Source organism: Callospermophilus lateralis, chromosome 8 (genome assembly GCF_048772815.1).
Source record: "Callospermophilus lateralis isolate mCalLat2 chromosome 8, mCalLat2.hap1, whole genome shotgun sequence".
Classification (NCBI taxonomy): domain Eukaryota; kingdom Metazoa; phylum Chordata; class Mammalia; order Rodentia; family Sciuridae; genus Callospermophilus; species Callospermophilus lateralis.
Genome location: NC_135312.1, coordinates 74552387 through 74560294, shown reverse-complemented (window position 1 = coordinate 74560294; position 7908 = coordinate 74552387). Strand labels below are relative to the sequence as shown.

At 41.4% G+C, this 7908-nt stretch overlaps 1 pseudogene; it reads right to left on the bottom strand.

The window, feature by feature from the left end:
* Positions 1 to 4624: 4624 nt before the first annotated feature.
* On the bottom strand, positions 4625 to 7112 carry LOC143406193 (USP6 N-terminal-like protein; annotated as a pseudogene).
* Positions 7113 to 7908: the final 796 nt, after the last annotated feature.

Here is a 7908-nt window from a genome sequence, read left to right as displayed (position 1 = left end):
AGAAGCTTAATTTCGCTGGATACACAATTCTTGGTTGGAACCCATTTTCTTTCAGTGTTTGAAATATGTTATTCCAGGGTCTTCTAGCTTTCAGAGTCTGTGTTGAAAGATCAGCTGTTATCCTGATTGGTTTACCCCTAGATGTAATCTGCTTCCATTCTCTTGTAGCTTTTAAAATTCTCTCCTTATTCTGTATGTTGGGCATCTTCATTATAATGTGTCTAGGTGTGGATCTCTTTTGATTTTGCACATTTGGCGTCCTGTAGGCTTCTAGGATTTGTGATTCTGTCTCATACTTCAAGTCTGGGAAGTTTTCTCATATTATTTCATTAAATAGATTGCTCATTCCTTTGGTTTGGACCTCTGTACCTTTCTGTATCCCAATGACTCTTAAGTTTGGTCTCTTTATGTTATCCCATATTTCTTGGATGTTCTGCTCGTGGTTTCTTAACTTTCTTGATTAGCTGTCTATGTTCTTTTCAAGTTGAAATACTTTGTCTTCATTGTCTGATATTCTATCTTCTAAGTGTTCTACTCTGCTGGTAGTATTCTCAATTGAGTTTTTAAGTTGGTTTATTGCTTCCTGCATTTTTAGGATTTCTGTTTTTATTATTATTATTATTATTATTATAACCTCTATCTCCCTGTATAATTGATCTTTTGCTTTTTGGATTTGTTTATGTAATTCATTGTTGAAGTGGTCGAAGTGGTCTTTCATTGTCTGATTTTGCTGTCTAATGTCTTCCTTGTGACTCCAGATCATCTGAAGCATGTATTTCCTGAATTCTTTATCTGACATTCCATCTGCTGCAGATATTACCTCTTCTAGAGTTGAGTTGACCTGCATTGCTTGTGGTTCTTTCTTTCCTTGTCTTTTCATACTGTTCGCGTTTCTTTCTGCTTGGTGAAACTGTTGTGTTATTGATTTTTCCCCCTATATATTTATTTTGCTCTTGTATAGTTGCAAAGTCTCCCTCGCAGGCTTTGGCGGTGGCTCTGACGCTCCTCAAATTGGGGCAATGTGCCTACCATGCCGGCAGGCCGCTGGGCCTGTTCTTTCGGTGGCCGCAGGTTTGTCTACCTTGCTGGTACGGGCGGCGGCTCTGACACTCTGCATGTCGCTGGGCCTGTTCTGCTGGTGGGTCACGGTTCCACCTTTCTTGCAGGCCCGTGGGGCAGCTGTGCCCCTCCGCAGGTTGGTGGGCCTGACCTGCCGGTGGCTCACAGGTCCGCCTACCTTGCAGGTGGGGGGGCAGCTTTGCTCCTCCGCGGGTTTCTGGGCCTGTTCTGTCAGTGGGTCACAGGTCCACCTACCTTGCAGGTGCAGGGAAAGGGTCTGTCGCTCCACGGGTTTCAGGGCTGTTCTGCTGGTGGGCCGCAGGTCCGCCTACCTTGCAGGCGCACAGCGATTGTGCCCCTCCCCAAACCAGGGCGATGTGTCTTGCGGCCTGCTGGGCCTGTTCTGTCGATGGTCACGGTTCTGCCTACCTTGCAGGCGCGTGGGGCAGCTGTGCCCCTCCGTGGGTTTCTGGGCTTGACCTGCCGGTGGCTCTCAGGTCCGCCTACCTTACAGGGGCTGGGGGTGGCTCTGCCACTCTGCGAGTTTCTGGGCCTATTCTGCTGGTGAATCACAGGTCCGCCTACCTTGCAAGCATGCGGCGGTTCTGCCCCTCCCCCATCCGGGGTGATGTATCTGGTGGGCCGCTGGGCCTGTTCTGTCGGTGGTCATGGTCCCGCCTACCTTGCAGGCATGTGGTGCAGCTGTGCCCCTCCGCGGGTTGCTAGGCCTTACCTGCCAGTAGCTCACAGGTCCGCCTACCTTGCGGGTGCGGGGGTGGCTCTCTCCCTCTGCCTTATACTATGTTTGCGACATGGGTAATGCGTCCTCTCTCTGGTTTACTCTCTCCCTTACAATGCCTCTTGGAAAACCTCAAAACCCTCCCCTTGATACCAGACACCAAACCCAAAAAAATGATTAAATATAGCACCCAGAATTGGCCCAATTATCCCCTAGAAAGCCAAAATAAATGACCCCCTTTTGGGTCTCTGGATCCCACTATTCTAAGAGATCTTTAAAATTAATGTGAGCATTAAAAAAAATGGGTAAAGAACACCTATGTCCAAGATTTCTTCTTGCTCCAATCCAACTCTGCTCTCTGCACCTCTTGCAAACCACTACAAATTTTTCTAGCTTGCATACCAACACCTTAAACCACTGATCCCCAATCTTCTCCTCCTCCAGACTCATCTACTACTTTTTTTTAATCATCATTTCATTAACATTTATTAGAAAATAATTTTGAAAGAGTAAAACTGTATAGTGGCAAAATAATTTCAAATTAAATTCTGCTTAAAAAATGAACATAGCTACATTTGGTAAGAGGGAAGACTAGAGATAATATTGTAATGTCATTAAATAAGGAAAAGATGATGTCATTCTAAATACAGTCTTACTGGAAATTAATAAAACATAAAACACAGAACTGTAACATACACAATTAATGTGGTGAATACTAGGCAACATCTCTCAAATAGAAAAGTAGCCTTAGAAGCATCAGGAATGAAGCAGTTTTGCCATATTAAAAAAATGCACATAAAAGACACAAAACAAAAAATACTTATTACTTTTAGCATGTTAAAGACAATCACATCAAAAAAGTATACAGATAAAAAATGTCATAGATGACATAAGAAAATAGTGTGTGTTTGTGTGTGTGTGTGTATAAATAAATATATATATATATATATATATATATATATATATATATATATATATATACTCTACAGTATTTACCATTGTTGATTATATATATGAGCAGCTTGGGTGCTCTCGTAAACTAAATTGTACAGCTTGGTTCATTACAAGTCACAAAATCATAGTTTAAAAATTCGAATTACTATCCTCAGCACATTTTTATACACATTTATTTCTCAGCTTCCACATGATCAAAATCAAGAACCTGCTATTTTATCAGGAGTTTGAGCTTCAGTGTAGTGTTCAGCTTTTATACACTGCATTTTTTTTTTGCCATTTAAGAACATCATTACCAGATTGATTAAAATACCTTAGACTCATTATATACATTAAAATATTGTCACATTCACTATCTAAACAAATGTTATTTGCATTTTAAGGCACACTTTTGTACCTCAAAACCTTAAAGCTCCAACTTGCAACAGGAAGAGCCATCTATGTTAGATTTTCTAACTTTTTGTTTTCTAATATGAGCACAATAATGTTGAAAACAAGTACTCCAATTAAAAACAAAGTTCTATTTTTTTGGAGTGCCCAAAATTTTGTCAGTGTTTCTGTAATTGTAGTGTAATAGAATATTTTTAAAGATATCACTGATTGTTTTAAACCATGAACCTGAATTTTTTTCACAGAAAAAGAAAATAATAGTTTTGAAAGTTTGAAAGTCACACTATATTTTTTAAAAAGATCAAGATCTGAGATGCCTATTGATAGTTAGAATCATCTCTTTTACAATTTTAATGTGAATAACATAATGGCCTGATAACTGAAGCAATATCCATTGATTACATTCTTTAAAGAAAATGTCAGAAAATGATCATGTAAACAACTGCCTTGGGCTCTTCAAGGTGAGGCCCTGAAAGAATTTAAGAGGCAGTATTGAGAATTAACCAGACCATTAATACTTCTTTCAAATGAACTACAAAGGCCTTTCACCTTGCTCCTCCAGTGCTGCTTGGTCACTAAGTTGCAACTTCTCCTGCAGCATTCCTGGTATCTGGCAAAGAACAGTATGCTCTGAGCATTGCAAAAGAAAGAGGAGAGCCAGGTGCATAAATGCACTTAAGAATCATCTGGGGGAAATGGATACAAGGAGAGTTGTGCCTTTGGCCATAAACTTACCTACCTGCTCCAATTTTTAAGCACCAGTATGCGGTCAGCCTTTCTCTCCCATGTCTTTAATTTTCAGATTGAAAGAAAATGGCAGCAATTGAATGATAACAATGAGCATTCTGTGAGACACTACATTAACAAAGTCAGGGAAAATCTAATTTTAGTCAGTTTAGGTCCCAGGTTAAAAACATTGGGGGGGGGCGGTGGAACTAGACTAAAAGACAGGAAAAAGAAAAATATAATATTATTCCATGGATCTAGATTAAAAGTCGTTTTTAAAAAAAAAAATTTTCCTTCAGGTCTGTATTCAAATATGTATGTATAGGTGCCTATAATATCTATTAAAAGACATATTATATGTAGCCTTAAAAAACATCTGTTCTAAGATTTTCTCAGTGGTTTGTTAACATTAGCTAAAACAGAATGGGCCAGAAGAATAAAATGTCAGTTTTTGGAGAAAGATATAAATGAAACTGAGTAAAGGACCATTATTTTGTGTGTATCCCTAAATGCTGTTGCTATGTTTCCAGGTTAAATTCCTTAACAGGTTCAGTGATGATGCAATTTAAAATGCTCATCTTAAGCAGCATCTACATGTGGGATGAAAACTTCTACATATTATTATTACTAATATGCACCAGAATTCTGCAAGTTGTTTTCAAGAGTATAAAATACTGCTTTGGCAACTGCAAACATAGCAATGCAGGTTTCGTATGGTTTCTATTCTCTTGTCTTTTGCCAAGCATACATATATTCTCACAGCAATACTGATTCTTGAACAGAAAGCCGCTCCCGCTTTCTGTAGTGATATGCTGGAGGTGAAGGCCCTGCATACTGATACCCAGCTGAACTGCCATCTTCTACAGCTGGTGAAGTTTTATACCACACTGGACTATCTACTGAAACTGCTGGAAGATTATGGTCCTGAAAGGTTACGTGTTGAAAGGCTGAATATTTTGGTAAATTGCTTAAATGGCTACAGTTAGCATCTCGGGTCCATGATTGCCCATGCCTCTCAGGTCTGTATGAATAACTAATTTCTGACCATTTTCTGTTATCTGGCAAATAATCCACTGGAGGAATGATGAATTTTCCATTTCTGGTGACCCTGAATTGCCTGAGTATCCCCCAGCACCAATATCAACAGGAAGGACTTCTATTCGATTGGATGGTAGTACACGAGGTGTTGGGCAGCTGTAAGATTCCTCTGGAGAAATATCAACTGACAGAGCAGAGCCGAAAGGTCTTCAGGAAGGATGAATTTGAGTCCTAGGGCTGATCTGTGGAGGTACAAAGCTGCTGTTAGCAGTGGGGATGTGTCTTGGAGAATTTTCATGATAAATAGGGGGGTTGCTGTAGGAAGGTGGGTGCACAGTCCCTCGATCTTCCCCTTCTACCTGGAATTGATGTCTTGTATAGCCTGGAGGCTGTACTTTAAAAGTAAACTTGTTGAATACTTTTGACGGACTAGAACCTGGCTCAACATGCTTTCGTGGACTATTAGAGTAAACAATGTTCCTTGGACTGTGAGAGTAAGCCCTTTCTAGTGCCTCTTCAGCAGAAGTTCCATATTCATTCTCACCCCCAGGTACATTATCATACTGGGATGCATTGGAGCTTTGCTTCCCATCATCAGCATTCAAAACCTTCATCTTTTGCCTGTGTTTGATATCCGAGGATCAGTAGAATTTGGGATGGTGACTGCAAGTGTAGGGTGCATCGATCTACCTTCAATGGCATATATGGCAGTCCTTTCAATAGCTGAAGTATCTGAGGGTTTATTCCATTTGGGCATAAATTCCTTTCTGATATTTGAAGTAGTATTGCTATTTTGGTTAGCAGCTGCATGGTTATACTGTTAAGATTTGTCTTGTGGACCTGATGCAAGTTTTCTTTAAAAAGCTGCCTTATTAAGATTTTTACTATCCTCATCCATGGACTTCTGCTGGAGCTGCCTGGTTCTTCCTGGAGTACCAGTTCTACTCTGATGGTGGGCTGAGTGCTCATGCTTTTTGGAAAACGATGATCCACTTTCTCTTCTGCTGCTTATTTGGGGATTGGGCCTGCCAACACTTCTTTGTCCATTGCTCAGGTGATTAATGCCAATGGAATGACATTCAGGTGGAAGCTGCCCCAAAGGTTTCTTTGGATATTCATCCTCTTTACCAGGTTCTGGGAGGTCTAATTGTGCCCGCTTTAGTTCTGCCATAGAAATCTGAAGTTGGTCTATTACAAAATCATCTTCAAAGAAAAAATCCTTTGCTAGAGTCTCCTGAAGAAATTCTACAAGTTCTTCCATAGACAATTTCATTAGATGTTTTTTGTGTAATTTTAAGATTGTGTAAGACATGGCAGTAAGAACTCGTTCTCCTTCAAAGATGTAGATATCCCATATTCTGAAATTTAGAGTAAAGGGAGTACGATCAAGGAAACATTGAAAAAAACATTTCATTATGTAAAAACTCATGTAGATTTCTTGAGTATCCAAATGTTGCTTAAGCTTGGACAGAAATTTATTCAGTATTTTTTCATCATGTTCTTGAAACCTCAAGAGTTTAGGAAAACCTTGGTCAAAAACGCCATGCATGGCATGTTTGGGGCCCGAGAAGAGTTTGACCAGGGCCCAGAAGTCATCTTCCTCGTTCATGTACATGAGGAGTAGAGCTGTGATCTGGCTCATCCCCTGACAGTAACCAACTTCAGCATTATAGATAGAATATGCAGCAAGAACATGAAATAAGGATTGTTGCTTAACACCATATCTGTCTCTAAACATAATATGGTCCCTGAATGTACGGTTGACATCAAGGTCTATTTGTCTGATATCAGGTGAACAACCCCGTGCTCTGTGTTTTAATTTACTATAAAGGTCTTTTGTTTCTTCTTTAATTTTAGGGATCTCCAGAAGTAGAGCCCAGACTTCACCTCGGAGCTGGAGTGGGATTCCTTTGTAAATTCTCCTATGAAACTTTTCAATGTTCTTGTATTTTTCCCATCCTTTTAGCATTTTCAGCCATTTGGAAGTTCTTTCAATTTCCAGGTTCTTTTGCCGTTCCACAGCTGCATTATGAAATGGGAGCTCCTCCTCATGTAAAAAGCCAAATCTATCCGTGACTTTGTAAACAAGATAATCTGCGTCTTCCCAAGGTTCAATATCTGCACCTTCTCATCCTCCTTCATATTTAGCAACTATTTCAGCTTTTTCCTGGGCAAGTTTCAGTGCTACATCCTGCTCCTAATTCATGACTGGAAATGTTTCTGTGTGTTGTCCCAATCAGATACTAAACCAAAATCTGTTGTCCAAGGTTTCTCAGAGGAATACATGTCCTATTCTCCAGATGGTCCCGTTGGTGGCTGCTGTGGGCAGCAGGCAGAGCAGGCGGCCCCGGGTGGCCGAGCAGGTCCAGCGCAGCTGCAGCTACCACACTGCCCTCCGCCCCATTATTTCCCTTCCAAGAGGATCCTGGTGAAGCCAAGCCCGGGAACCAGGAAGTTCCCCGGGGGACACCTCCGGGCGCCGCTATGGAAACGCGGCGCTGCTCCGCCCGCTTTGCTGCAGCCAACCTTCGCAGCTGCCGCCGCAGCTGCCGCCATCTTGGCCCGCCCGGATAGCTCATCTACTACTTTTGACCCTGCTGATGAACGTCCATCTTATCACCTGGTTCCAATAGGTCCTCACCCTCAACCTTCTGCCCCAGCCTCTCCACCATCTCCCCGACTCAATAACCTGATTTCTCCACTCCAATTACTACATCACATACGCAAACCACCGCCCTTCCCCAAACCATTGCCCCCTTGCTGAGGTAGCAGATACTGAAGTTATCTCCTTCCACCCTCTCACTCCTCTTTTCTCTTGTCAGTGCCCACACCCAGTCCAGTCAGGTCCTCTTACCAGTTAACCCAAAGCTCAAATTATCTGAGGGTGCCCTCGGACCCCTATCTGAGATCTGGTGAAAATGGCCTTTAAAGTTGCTTTGTCATCACTGAAAATAGGTTACTAAGAATTTAAAGTACCTTACAGGTTCTTTGGGATATTCACT